The sequence below is a fragment of the Gopherus flavomarginatus genome, chromosome 9 (assembly GCF_025201925.1).
Source record: "Gopherus flavomarginatus isolate rGopFla2 chromosome 9, rGopFla2.mat.asm, whole genome shotgun sequence".
Lineage (NCBI taxonomy): Eukaryota > Metazoa > Chordata > Testudines > Testudinidae > Gopherus > Gopherus flavomarginatus.
The window spans coordinates 34084437-34097365 of NC_066625.1; the positions used below are offsets into that span (position 1 = coordinate 34084437).

At 47.2% G+C, this 12929-nt stretch overlaps 1 protein-coding gene and 1 long non-coding RNA gene across 10 annotated transcripts in view; both read right to left on the reverse strand.

Annotated features, from left to right (window-relative positions):
- The window catches only part of ADCY9 (adenylate cyclase 9), a 191149-nt gene that overhangs the window by 117977 nt on the left and 60243 nt on the right, over positions 1-12929 (reverse strand). The window lies entirely within an intron of this gene.
- On the reverse strand, positions 11461-12633 carry LOC127058456 (uncharacterized). Of its 4 annotated transcripts, none has more exons than XR_007776367.1 (5): positions 12489-12633; positions 12279-12331; positions 12121-12173; positions 11753-11910; positions 11461-11700 (listed from the first exon to the last, which is right to left on the reverse strand). It is a non-coding gene; the product is annotated as an uncharacterized LOC127058456 (long non-coding RNA). The 4 variants fall into 4 exon arrangements; XR_007776366.1 differs by having other exon boundaries at positions 11753-11857; positions 12016-12173; XR_007776369.1 differs by lacking the exon at positions 12121-12173 and having other exon boundaries at positions 12489-12630.

Sequence of the window (12929 nt, forward strand, 5' to 3'; positions counted from 1 at the left end):
TGTCCTCCTAACCCCCATCATACGCACTAAACAGGAAGCATAACACGAAATGTTTGATTCAGTAGACACACTAACACCACCACTTTGCAAACACTTAAATAAATGTTTTACTTTAATAACATCAAAATTAATTGCACTACTCATATGCATAAAGTGAAGCATGTGTGTCTGCAGGATCGAGGCTTAAGGAAGCACTTTATATGGAATTCTTGTAATTATTTGAAAATTAACAAAAATGTTTTAAAATCTTTAATCATCATAGTACTTTCCTAGTTGACCTTTTCCACATATTTAATTTTATCGGTTTTGTTATTAAATTTCTGCTACCCTAGCATAATGATATGTGCTTTGCTCTATTTTGCCAATGATTCCAATTAAAGTGTTTAGCAAGAGAGCTTCTCTGGTCAATCTAATTAAAGATTTTTTTAAATAAAAGCTGATAAACAATGCTTGTTCATTTTGTAAAGCTTGTTATTTATTATTTCTTACGATCCATAAATTGATGAAACTCTCTCAAACCCATTATAAAAAGGCATAATTGTCTTTTTTTTTCCCAATTCTAGCAAGTAACTACAATCAACACATTATTTTGTCGCATTGAAGAAAAAAAAGGATACAATACCTAAAATATTCAGCCCAAACAAACCACAGCAGGCTTAATCAGTCAAGTAATGTAGCAGTATTGAATTAGTCTGCTACCAATAGGGGGCAAGACTGTTATTGTATGTGTAACACAGCAAGTATCTGGTGCAGTATTTGTGTATCTTGCTGCCCAATACAGCATATATGAATCAGTCCGTCACAGTAAAGCAAATCCTATGATATGCTAGCATTATTACATTCAGAAAAGAAACCTCAAACATTTTTATTAAAAAAGTCTCTCTAATTTACTGTGTTCATTTCTTCTCTACCAGACGTATTCCAATTCACTGTTTAAAACAATACAATTTAATGTGATTTTACAGTGAAAATCTACATTACCAAGCCTTGTCCATCATCTTATTTTATCTCTTTATTAAGAGAGGAAAATTATTTCAGAGAGACCTCTCTGGGATGTCAAATATTTGGAAATCTGTTAATCGCTATATCAGATATTGCACATCTAACTGAAAGAACACCCTGCTCTAAATTTACATTTTATTCTATCCTCTGAAGAAATGGGCACCTTCAGCTATTATCTATGAAATATACAAGTTGTTTCCTTCACTTGTCTTCATAGGGACTGGAACTAGGGTCCTGCCGCAACCCCTGGCTTGAAGTGGTTTCCATCATATACAGGTTTTACAGTTTGGTTCAATGTCTCTCAGAACTCCTATTATACAAATTGTTCCATCACCTCTGCTTGTCTTCATGTTATACTCTTCACTACACTTTCAAACTTGTAACAGCTTCTCCCCTGTACCCCCTGAAAAATCCATTAATAATGACTGAGACACTCTTGCTATCAGCTCATAGGTGTGAACATTTCAAGACTAGGTGGCATTCCACTAGTGGAACTAATTCCAACTGATGACCTGCTGCAATCTTCAGGGCATGAAATAAATGTATTGATTTGGTCAGACTTTTGATTAAAACAACTTGATCATGAGAGCGCAATTGGGCTGCAGGTGTTTCCTGGTAGCACTAATTATCATGAATTTCAGGCTATTCTTTTTCCGTAGCTTAGTATCTGATTTTTGTAGGAAGTTGTTATTTTTGTAAAGAGCCCAGATATTAAATTTAGAAAGAGAGAGAAACTTTAAAGGCTCACAACTGTCTGGTAGTAGCATAATATGCTCACAAGAAAGGGATTACAGTTCAGAATTTCTCCTGACTGGGTTGGAGGCACTCTAGGGTTCTGTTTAAGGGATGAAGTTTATCCACAATCTTTTATTTTTCTTTAAAAAAAAAATCCTAAATCATTTCCTGCTACCTCTAAGGCAGTGGTTTTTAACCTTTTTTCATTTGCGGACCCTTAAAAAAATCTCAAATGGAAGTGCAGACTCCTGTAGAAAATCGCTGCTCTAAAGTATCCGTGTATCATTCCTTCAGTCTTCCAATCACCAGAGAGTGAAAAACAACTGGTTTCCAAGCCCAGTCCAGGGAACAAGAAAACTAGAACCCAAATTTTAATTCCCCCATGTAATGAAATATGTTACCATCAGACCTCTCTGGAGCAGTCTGGAGTTGCTCTTTAAGGTCTGTAATGTAGAGACATTTTTGGAAATTAATATGAGATGGAAAACACTAGCAAAAAATTACCTGCAGGACACAACTACTCCTATTATTAATTAATTGAACTAATTGTTTTCTGTTGGTATCTAACTTCTCTCTTTTACCTGCCAATCCAGGTTTATTTAAGTTTTTCTTTTTAAACCTGAATATTTTCAGGTTTTTTCAGTAACAATTTCAGATGTTTATAATGAACAATACTATTATGCCTGCTATCACTTCCATTAATTTGAGTGTCCTTTGGATTTTGATATTTAAATCTATCTTACTGTTACTGCTGTGTCTAAGAAGATTAGCAGCTCTGTCTGAGCCTCAAAATCAAATAGCTGCTAAAGCTCTACAAATTTACTGGAAGTGTCTCCCTAGAGTAATATACCCACTACTCCAAAGAGCAATGAGTTCCTTTCTATCAGACAGATTAGTGGTAATTCAGCAGTACATATTGTTCTGATATTTATTATAATGGACACCTATAAATATTTTAGAAAGTTTAGCTATTCAGGGAAAAAATATACACAGATAAGGTATTCAATGAAGTGCCCAATCAGTCATCTTTTAAATACATTAACTAGTTAAATTGAAGTGGGTATAGAGTATTGGCTTTACAGAAACCATAGTGCAATCAAAAAAGACAGATACTACTTTTTCTAGTGATAAGTGACACTTGCAGGCAAACACAAACCCATGAAAAAACACATCCAAAAGAAGTTCTATAAACCTACAACGCAGAATCCTGCTTGAATCTGCAATGACTAGAACATGAGAGAAAGGAACTTTTAGTTCTTGTAAAATAGTTTCTGGGTCTATGCAATTAACCTCCTGATCAACAAGCAGAGACAGAAAAAAACGGTTACTCACCATCTCATAACTGTTCTTTGAGATGTGTTGTTCATGTCCATTCCAATCAGGTGTGCGCACACCGCATGCACAATCATCGGAAAGTTTTCCCTTAGCAGCACCCATCAGGTCGGCCATGGAGCCCCCTGGAGCGGCACCTTTATGGCGCTCAATATATGACCCTGCCGACCCAACCTCCCTTCAGTTCCTTCTTGCCGGCTACTCCAACAGGGGGGAAGGAGGGTGGCTATTGGAATGGACGTGAACAACACATCTTGAAGAACAACAGTTACAAGAAGGTGAGTAACCGTTTTTTCTTCTTCAAGTGCTTGTTCACATCAATTCCAAATCAGGTGACTCCCAAGCTGTACCCTGGAGGAGGGCTCAGAGTCAAGGAAGTACTGATTGGAGCACCACTTTGCTGAAAGCTACATCATCTCTGGAATGATGGGTGATACTGTAGTGAGAGGTGAACATATGCACCGATGATCAAATAGCTGCTCTGCAGATCTCCTATACCAGGACTTAATCCAGAAATGATGCTGAAGAGGCTTGAGCACTTTTTGTGGAGTGAGTCGTAATAGGCAGAGCCAGGGCCTTGGCCAGCTCATAGAATGTGTGGAAGCAGTCTGTGATCCAAGACGATATAGGCTGAGAAGAGATCGGGCATCCTTTCATCCGATCTGCCAGGGTGACGAATAGTTGGTTCGATTTTCTGAACAGCTTAGTACGCTTGATGTACAATGCCAACACCCTCCAGATGTTCAGTGAATTAAGCCGTTGTTCACGGGCTCTGATGTGAGGCTCGGGATAAAACACAGGCAGGAAGATATGTTGGGTGGTATGAAAATGAGACACCACCTTGGGCAGAAAAGCCAGGTGAGGCCTGAGTTGTATCTTGTCCTTGTGGAAGGCCATGTAAGGTGGATCAGAGGTTAGTGCCTTCAGCTCAAACACCCTTCTAGCTGATGTAAAAGCGAATAGGAAGGTCAACTTCCAGGACAAATAGAGCAAAGAGCAAGTTGCCAATGGCTCAAAGTGGGGCCCCATAAGCCTGGATAATACCAGGTTAAAGTCCTACACGGATACTCGCTGATGAACATGAGGGTATAACCTTTCCAGCCCCTTCAAGAAACGCCCCACCATGGGATTGGTGAATATGGAAGGGCCGGACGCTCCTGGGTGGAAGGCCGAGATGCCGCGAGGTGTACCTTAATCAAGGCCTTGTTGTCTCAGATGTAGGAGGTAATCAAAGATGAGCAGAACTGGTGCCTGTAAGGGAGGTGTATGATGCTCCTCACACCAGCATGTGAACCTTTTCTACTTGGCTAAATAAGTGGCCCTGGTGGATGCTTTCCTGCTGCCAAGAAGGACGTTCCTCACAGGACTCAAGCACAAGAGCGCCGTCGAATTTAACCATGAAGCTTCCAACGCGGTGAGATGGAGGGACAGAAGGTCTGGGTGGTGAAGGCAACCGTGATCCTGTGTGATTAGGTAGGGGAAAGTGGTAGAGCTATTGGGCAGTCCACTAACAGCTCCAGAAGTGTGGTGTACCAATGCTGATGGAGGCATGCTGGAGCAAGGGGGATTACCTTAGCCTTGTCTCTGCGGATCTTGAGCAGTACCCTGTGCATGAGAGGGACTGGGGGGAAGGCATACATGAGGTGGTCTACCCAGGGTAATAGGAACGCATCTGAGAGGAAGCCTGGACTGTGGTTCTGAAAGGAGCAGATTACTGTGCATTTCCTGTTGTTCCTGGTGGCAAAGAGGTCAACCTGGGGAAATCCCCACATTTGGAAGATGGAGTGAATGACATCCAGTCGGATGGAACATTTGTGATTGCAGAACAATCTGCTGAGGTGGTCTGCTCGTTCGTTCTGCACCTCTGGGAGATAGGACGCCTTCATGTGAATGGAGTGAGCTATACAGAATTCCCAAAGTTGAAGGACTTCCTGACATAGGAGGAGAGGAACATGCTCCCCCTTGCTTGTTGATGTAAAGCATGGCAGCAGTGTTGTCTGTTATCACTGCCACACACTGGCCTTACAGTATGGACAGAAGCTCTTGGCAGGCCAATCGTACTGCTCTGAGCTCCCTGATATTGATGTGAAGAGAGCTCGTCTTGCGACCATAGTCCTTGCGTTTGGTGGTCCCCCTGTGTGCCCCCCAATCGAACGATGAAGCGTCCATTACTAGGGTCAAGGTGGGCTGTTGAAAGGACCTCCCTCGCACACAGTACGGGTGTGTCGAGCCACCACTGGAGGGACTGGAGTACTTGTTGTGGCAATATAAGTACTGAGTCCAGCCTGTCGAGCAATGGACGATATACAGAAGAGAGCCACGCTTGGAGTGGCCTGCGCCTGAGTCTGGCATGCCTGACCACGTAAGTGCAGGCTGCCATGTGGTCGAGGAGGGCCAGGCAACCCCGAGCCATAGTGGTGGGGTACTGCATGAGGCTCTGAATGATGCTCTCTATGGCTTGAAATGATGTCTCTGGTAGGTATGTTTTTGCTTGTACTGAGTCCAATACAACTCTGATGAATTCTATTCTCTGGGTCAGTGATAGGGTTTACTTGTTCACGTTGAGGTGGAGTCCTAGTCTCTGAAACATGGATTCGACTAGTCGGATGTGAGAATCCACCTGCTCCCTGGAACGGACCCGCAGCAGCAAGTCATCTAGGTAGGGATATACCTGTACCCGCCTCCTGCAGAGGAAGGCTTCTACTACTGATATGTACTTAGTGAACACCTAGGGTGCAGTTGATAGGCTGAATGGGAGGACTGTGAACTGGTAATGTTTGTGGCTGACCACAAACCGCAGAAACCATCTGTGCTGAAGTCGAATGGCTATGTGGAGGTACACAGATCATCTGGATCCAGGGAAGAGATAATTGTGCTCAGGGAGACCATGCAGAATTTCAACTTTACCATGAACCTTTTGAGTCCACGCAGGTCTAATGGGTCTGAGACTCCCCTTTGCCTTGGGGTTGAGGAAATAACGGGAGTAGAATCCCTTGATCTTTTGCTCCTGAAGAACCTCCTCCACTGCCCCTACATCTAGGAGTGATTGCACCTCCTGGATAAGGAGATGCTCGTGAGAAGGGTCCCTGAAGAGGGAGGAGGATGGGGGATGGGAGGGAGGGGAGGAGCAGAACTGAAAAGAATATCCCACCTCTATCATGTGAAGAACCCAGCTGTCCAATGTTGTTTGGAACCATGCACAGTAGAAGTTGGATAAGCAATTCAAAAAGTGAGGGAGAGGATCCGATGTCATGGTAGGTACGCTGTGCTCAGGTGCCCGTTCAAAATGCTTGCTTTGAGCCACCCGATGGCTTGGCTGGGACCTGGCCTTGTCCTGAGTGGGAGTGAGATGGTTTGCGCCTAGAGTTTCTAGGCCCCCATCTGTAAAAGTCTTGTCTAGGGTGAGGATGGTAGGACTGTTGGGGCTGGGGCTTGAAATGTTTTTGCCCGAGAATCTTTTAAGCTGTGCAGCTTAGAATCAGTCTGGTCTGAGAATAACCCTGCGCCCTCGAACGGGGGGTCCTGCAGGGTTTGCCGCACTTCTGAAGAAAGGCCAGACACCTGCAACCATGCACCCCTTCTCACGGCTAGTCCAGATGAAAATGTGGGGGCGGCAGTGTCTACTGCATCCAATGAAGCTTGAAGGGAGGGGTGCAACTTCCATTCTTCAACAATAGTCGTAAATTCGGCTCTGGAGTCCGATGATATAAGTGCCTTATACTTCAACATCGAGGCACATGAGTTGAAGTTATATCTGCTAAGGATAGCTTGTTGATTAGCTATCCTTAGATCGAGGCCTTCAGTTGAATAGACTTTCCTGCTGAATAGGTCTAACCGTTTTGACTCCTTTGACTTCGGAGTCAGCCTCTGTTGCCCCGGTCTTTCTTTCTCATTAACCGCAGCGACCACCAGGGAACATGACTGCAGATGAGAAAACAAATACTCATATCCCTTGGATAGGATAAAGTACTTGCGTTTGACACCCCTCGCAGTGAGGGGATGGACGCCGGGGTCTGCCAGAGCATTTTTACATTGCTCTGTACAGTTTTAATCGGGGCAAAGAGACTCTGGATGGGCCCTCTGGTGTTAAGATATCAACCATGAGGTCATCATGTTCGAAAATCTCCACCTGCAAACCCATGTTGCGAGTGATCCTGCGCAGGAGGACCTGGTGTGCCCTATAGTCTATTAGTGGAGGTCCAGAGGTCAAGGTCCCTGCCACTGCCTTGTCAGAGGACGAGGATGATGAGGCTAGGGGTGGCATGGGGTCCTCTTGTCCCTCAAGCTCTCTGGCCTCCTCCTATCGAATATCTGGGCCCCATGGGCCGACCCTGGTTGCGGGCTATTGTCCGCCATTGGTGTTGTTGCCATGGAAAACCCTGGGACACCTTTGGCAACCTCTGGATCACCTGCACATGGGACCCTTAGGAGCTGAGTGATCCCTAGGTGGTTGAGGTGCTCTGGATTCGGAGACGACCGAACGAGAGTCTCTGGAGAATGAACCCTGTGCCTGGTGATAAGCCCAGAAGGCCCAAAAGGGCCATTGCGGCTGAGGCTGCCAGCATGGAGGCCAAACTACAGGTGCCTCACTCCTGTGTTTGTGGGAACGGCACCCACTGTGGCAGGAGTAGAAGGATTCTGCATCCGAGTGCGACGATCCCAGTGTGGACTTGAACGACCATGGTGGCCCCGACCAGTACTCTGCAGAGGATAGGTGCTGATGCTCCCGCACTGGGGATCAGTGCAGCGAGCTAGGCACAGGAGGTCAGTCCAGCTCCCATGGCGCCGGAGATCTGGATTGCCTGGCCAGCACTGGGGACAAGTCTAAGGGGTCCCGAGATTGCTTCTGGTGCCTGAGCGATGGCGAGAGGTGCCGAGGAGAACGCCGCATCATAGCCAGCCTTCCTTTAGATGGCGCCAGGGGTGGAGGCACAGGGGGCTTATCCCTGACTGCCCAGGGTTGTGGTGCCGTAAGTTCTATCAACTCCCTGGCAGCTTCAAAAGTGTCCGGGGTGGATGGGAGCTCCAATTCCTCCACCTGCCTGTCCAGGGAGTTGCTGAGCGCCAGGCTCAACAGTCCCTCCCAGGGAACTGAAGTTAATGGTGCCGACTCCTGACCCTTAGGTGCTAAGTGCTCCTTTTTGGGATGCACTGCTGATGCACCCGGAGGCTGAGACATCTTTGGCCTCAGTGAGCAGCCTCTGTCCATTTTCTTCTGCTTGTGCGGTATCGGCAAGTGGGAATGGTGCCGGATAGTCTGCGGTAACGGGAAGCGGTGCCGAGGCTCTCTAGACTCTTTCCTCATTGCCATATTGTGCACTGAGGCAGAAGCACTGTGCACCGCCAGGTCCCCGCGTTCCAAGGCGGGTTGAGGACGGAGAGTGGATGCCATCAAAAGCTGTTTGAGATGGAAGTCCCGCTCTTTTTTTGTCCTGGGTTGAAAGGACCTGCAGATTTTGCACCCGTCTGTTCGGTGCTCTTCTCCCAGTCACTTCAGGCACGCTTTGTGGGGGTCACCCGTTGGCATGGGCTTACTGCAGGTCCCACACAGTTTAAACCCTTGGCCCCAAGGCCTGCCCGGGAGCCGAGGGAAGAAAAGGGATAGGGTGGAACCCTGATCCCTAACCAAAACTGTAACTCTAAACTATGCTGAACTAAGAACTGAAACCTAAACTGAACCTAACGAACAAGCTAATGGAAGCACCTTCGAGGTAAGCAAATGCTGTTCCAACAACCGTCACGGGCAGCAAGAAGGAACCGAAGGGGGATCGAGTCTGCAGGGTCATATATTAAGCGCCACTCCAGGGGGCTCATTAGCCGACCCGACAGGTGCTGCTAAGGGAAAACTTTCAGATGATTGTGCACGCAGCACGCGCACACTTGATTGAAATAGATGCGAACAAGCACTTGAAGAACAAAATCTAACCACTGCAAAAAGCCTCTGAATTCAAAATCACTTTTTATTTAATTCTAGAGTAACAGAATGTTCCACCTTTGAAAAATTAAGTATACAAAAAAGCGAATAAAAATCGTCCTAACTCAATGACTGGATAATCAGTCTAAACAAGTGGCGGGTACCCAGGTTACAGCTGAATAAAAATCATAATTAAAAATATATATTTAAACTAGGTTTGATAGTTACATGTTTCTTGTTCTTTACTTTTTCCAATGTTTATAGTACTACATTGCTAATGGGAAAGTTTTGAACTTGTTTCTTTAATTAGTTCCTTAACTGTATGAAGATTTTCAGATTTTTCAGAGATTTAATCTACTAAAAAGTTTCACACTTATGCTCATCCTCTGCTGGAAAAGGTAAGCCCTGCACCTGTTTAATATCCCTACTGTGAAAACACAAAATTGACATGCAAAAAGCTCATGATATATTTGCAGCCAGCATTACCTTCTAATATAACAAACTGCCACAAGTCAAAAATGCTGCAATGCTTCTATCAGGGTATACTCCTGTCAGGGTTTCCAGTCTAAAGTCAATGGGACTTAGAAGCACAAACTTAAGCTCCCATTTTTGAAAAATTTAATCTGTGCGTATTTAAAAAGTTCACAATAACTTTTTTAATGTATTGAAAGTCTAAATATCTTTTCATTGTTGACACTAAAGACATTTTGTTTTGAAGTGACAAAAGTTTTGATACTGAGAAGTTTTTAATAAAAATATAATTTTAGCTCCTGATACTATAAACAATTATGTGCATGCTTAACTCTAAACACACGAGTACCCACTGAAGTAAAGAGGACTACTGATGTGAGTTAAGTTACACGTGCTTAAGTATTTGACTGTCAATATTTTGTTTTTTTTGCCTATAGCAGATTTGTAAAATTCAAAAAGATACCCTAACACCAGATGCGACATGTTAAAAAAAATGTAATTTAGTTCATTATACATTTTAACCTAAAGGTGCAACAGCACAAATTTCCTAATTAGTTCTAACAAAGCCTCAATACATTATTTTTTTAAAGTTTCAAGCAATCTAAATCAGTGCTATAAATTGTCTTTCTTTAAATTACATCACCCAGAGAGGTACTCCACAGTGAACAATTTTTCTGATAGGAAAAATTAAGTTTCTAATTCATTCTTTGTATCAGCCCTTGACTACTGGGACTAACTAGTGCCAACAATTTACGGAGCGGGATAGTGACATAACAATTGCTTGCAGTACCTTCCTCCCAAAAGAGACATGGGCAGTGTGAAAGTAGAATGAATTATATAGTAAGAATAGAAAGGATTAAAGAAATGCTGTCTGTACCTTTAAGCAAAACTGTTGGAATGCTGCAATCCAGGTGTCAGGTATACAGACATTAACATAGAACAATTGCACCGTTTAAGGGCAATTGGTAAAGTATTAGCCTTAAATCGATAACAGTTAGTAAGGAAATAGGATATGCATGCTGTGCCCCAGGTGAATTTTCCTGTTTTGCTTTCTTTGTCCCTTTGGGCTTGTCTACATCAGAAAGTTGCAGCGCTGGTGAGGGAGTTACAGCGCTGCAACTTTGAAGGTGTACACATCTGCAGGGCATCACCAGCGCTGCAACTCCCTGTTTGCAGCGCTGGCCGTACTCCCGTTTTGTCTCGGGTGTAGAGGATCCAGCGCTGGTGATCCAGCGCTGGTAATGCAATGTAGACACTTACCAGCGCTTTTCTTGACCTCCGTGGAATAAGCAGGTATCCCAGCATACCTGAGGATACCTCTCTGGTAATCAAGAAAACTCCTCTGCCCTGTGCTCACCTGACTCCTCCTTTAAATCCCCCGGGAAATTTAAAAAATCACCTTCCTGTTTGCTCAGTCAGGCGTGGAGTGCAATTAATCAATCAATCATTCAGCGACCATGCCTCCACGCAACAAACGAGCCCCAGCATGGACCAATGCAGAGCTGCAGGATCTAATTAGTGTGTGGGGAGATGAGGCTGTTCAAACACAGCTGTGCTCCAGAAGGAGAAACTACGATACCTATGGTCAGATATCGCAGTCCATGCTGAGAAGGGGCCACGAACGGGACGCCTTGCAATGCAGAGTAAAAATTAAGGAGATGAGGAGTGCATACTGCAAAGCCCGTGAGGGAAACCGACGCTCAGGAGCAGCCCCCACAACCTGCAGGTTTTACAAGGAGCTGGATGCCATACTTGGGTGTGACCCCACCGTGAATCCTAGGAGCACGATGGAGAGTTCAGAGCAGGGAGAAGTGGGGGATGGTGTAGAGGATGAATACAGTGATGCTACTGGCGTTGAGGGGGACACCCCATAGTCTCAGGACACAGGCAGCCAGGAGCTCTTCTCCAGCCCTGAGGAGACTAGCCAGTCACAGCAGCTGGAAGCGGACGTTGATGAGGAAGCTGAGGATCGTGCTCGTGGTAAGTAGATTGCAATGCTCTGTCCGTCCCCCACCCCCCCTTCCAAGCGTGAAACCTGCCCTGCGGTGTGCTCTGTCTGTCCCCCACCCCCCCTTCCAAGCGTGAAACCTGCCCTGCGGTGTGCTCTGTCCGTCCCCCACCCCCCCTTCCAAGCGGGAACCGTGTCCTGCGGGGTGCTTCTTCCCCACCGATCCCCCCTTCCAAGCGTGAAACCTGCCCTGCGGTGTGCTCTGTCCGTCCCCCACCCCCCCTTCCAAGCGGGAAACCTGCCCTGCGGTGTGCTTCTTCCTCACCAATCCCCCCTTCCAAGCGGGAAACCTGCCCTGCGGTGTGCTCTGTCCGTCCCCCACCCCCCCTTCCAAGCGGGAACCGTGTCCTGCGGGGTGCTTCTTCCTCACCGATCCCCCCTTCCAAGCGTGAAACCTGCCCTGCGGTGTGCTCTGTCCGTCCCCCACCCCCCCTTCCAAGCGGGAAACCTGCCCTGCGGTGTGCTCTGTCCGTCCCCCACCCCCCCTTCCAAGCGGGAACCGTGTCCTGCGGTGTGCTTCTTCCTCACCGATCCCCCCTTCCAAGCGGGAAACCTGCCCTGCGGTGTGCTCTGTCCGTCCCCCACCCCCCCTTCCAAGCGGGAACCGTGTCCTGCGGGGTGCTTCTTCCTCACCGATCCCCCCTTCCAAGCGTGAAACCTGCCCTGCGGTGTGCTCTGTCCGTCCCCCACCCCCCCTTCCAAGCGGGAAACCTGCCCTGCGGTGTGCTCTGTCCGTCCCCCACCCCCCCTTTCAAGCGGGAACCGTGTCCTGCGGGGTGCTTCTTCCTTACCGATCCCCCCTTCCAAGCGTGAAACCTGCCCTGCGGTGTGCTCTGTCCGTCCCCCACCCCCCCTTCCAAGCGGGAAACCTGCCCTGCGGTGTGCTTCTTCCTCACCGATCCCCCCTTCCAAGCGGGAAACCTGCCCTGTGGTGTGCTCTGTCCGTCCCCCACCCCCCCTTCCAAGCGGGAACCGTGTCCTGCGGGGTGCTTCTTCCTCACCGATCCCCCCTTCCAAGCGTGAAACCTGCCCTGCGGTGTGCTCTGTCCGTCCCCCACCCCCCCTTCCAAGCGGGAAACCTGCCCTGCGGTGTGCTCTGTCCGTCCCCCACCCCCCCTTCCAAGCGGGAACCGTGTCCTGCGGTGTGCTTCTTCCTCACCGATCCCCCCTTCCAAGCGGGAAACCTGCCCTGCGGTGTGCTCTGTCCGTCCCCCACCCCCCCTTCCAAGCGGGAACCGTGTCCTGCGGGGTGCTTCTTCCTCACCGATCCCCCCTTCCAAGTGTGAAACCTGCCCTGCGGTGTGCTCTGTCCGTCCCCCACCCCCCCTTCCAAGCGGGAACCGTGTCCTGCGGGGTGCTTCTTCCTCACCGATCCCCCCTTCCAAGCAGGAACCAAGGCATCCCACTAACATGGGAGAATTTTAAGCAAAAGTACTCACCCCATTGCTAGACATGTCTTAGCTTTCT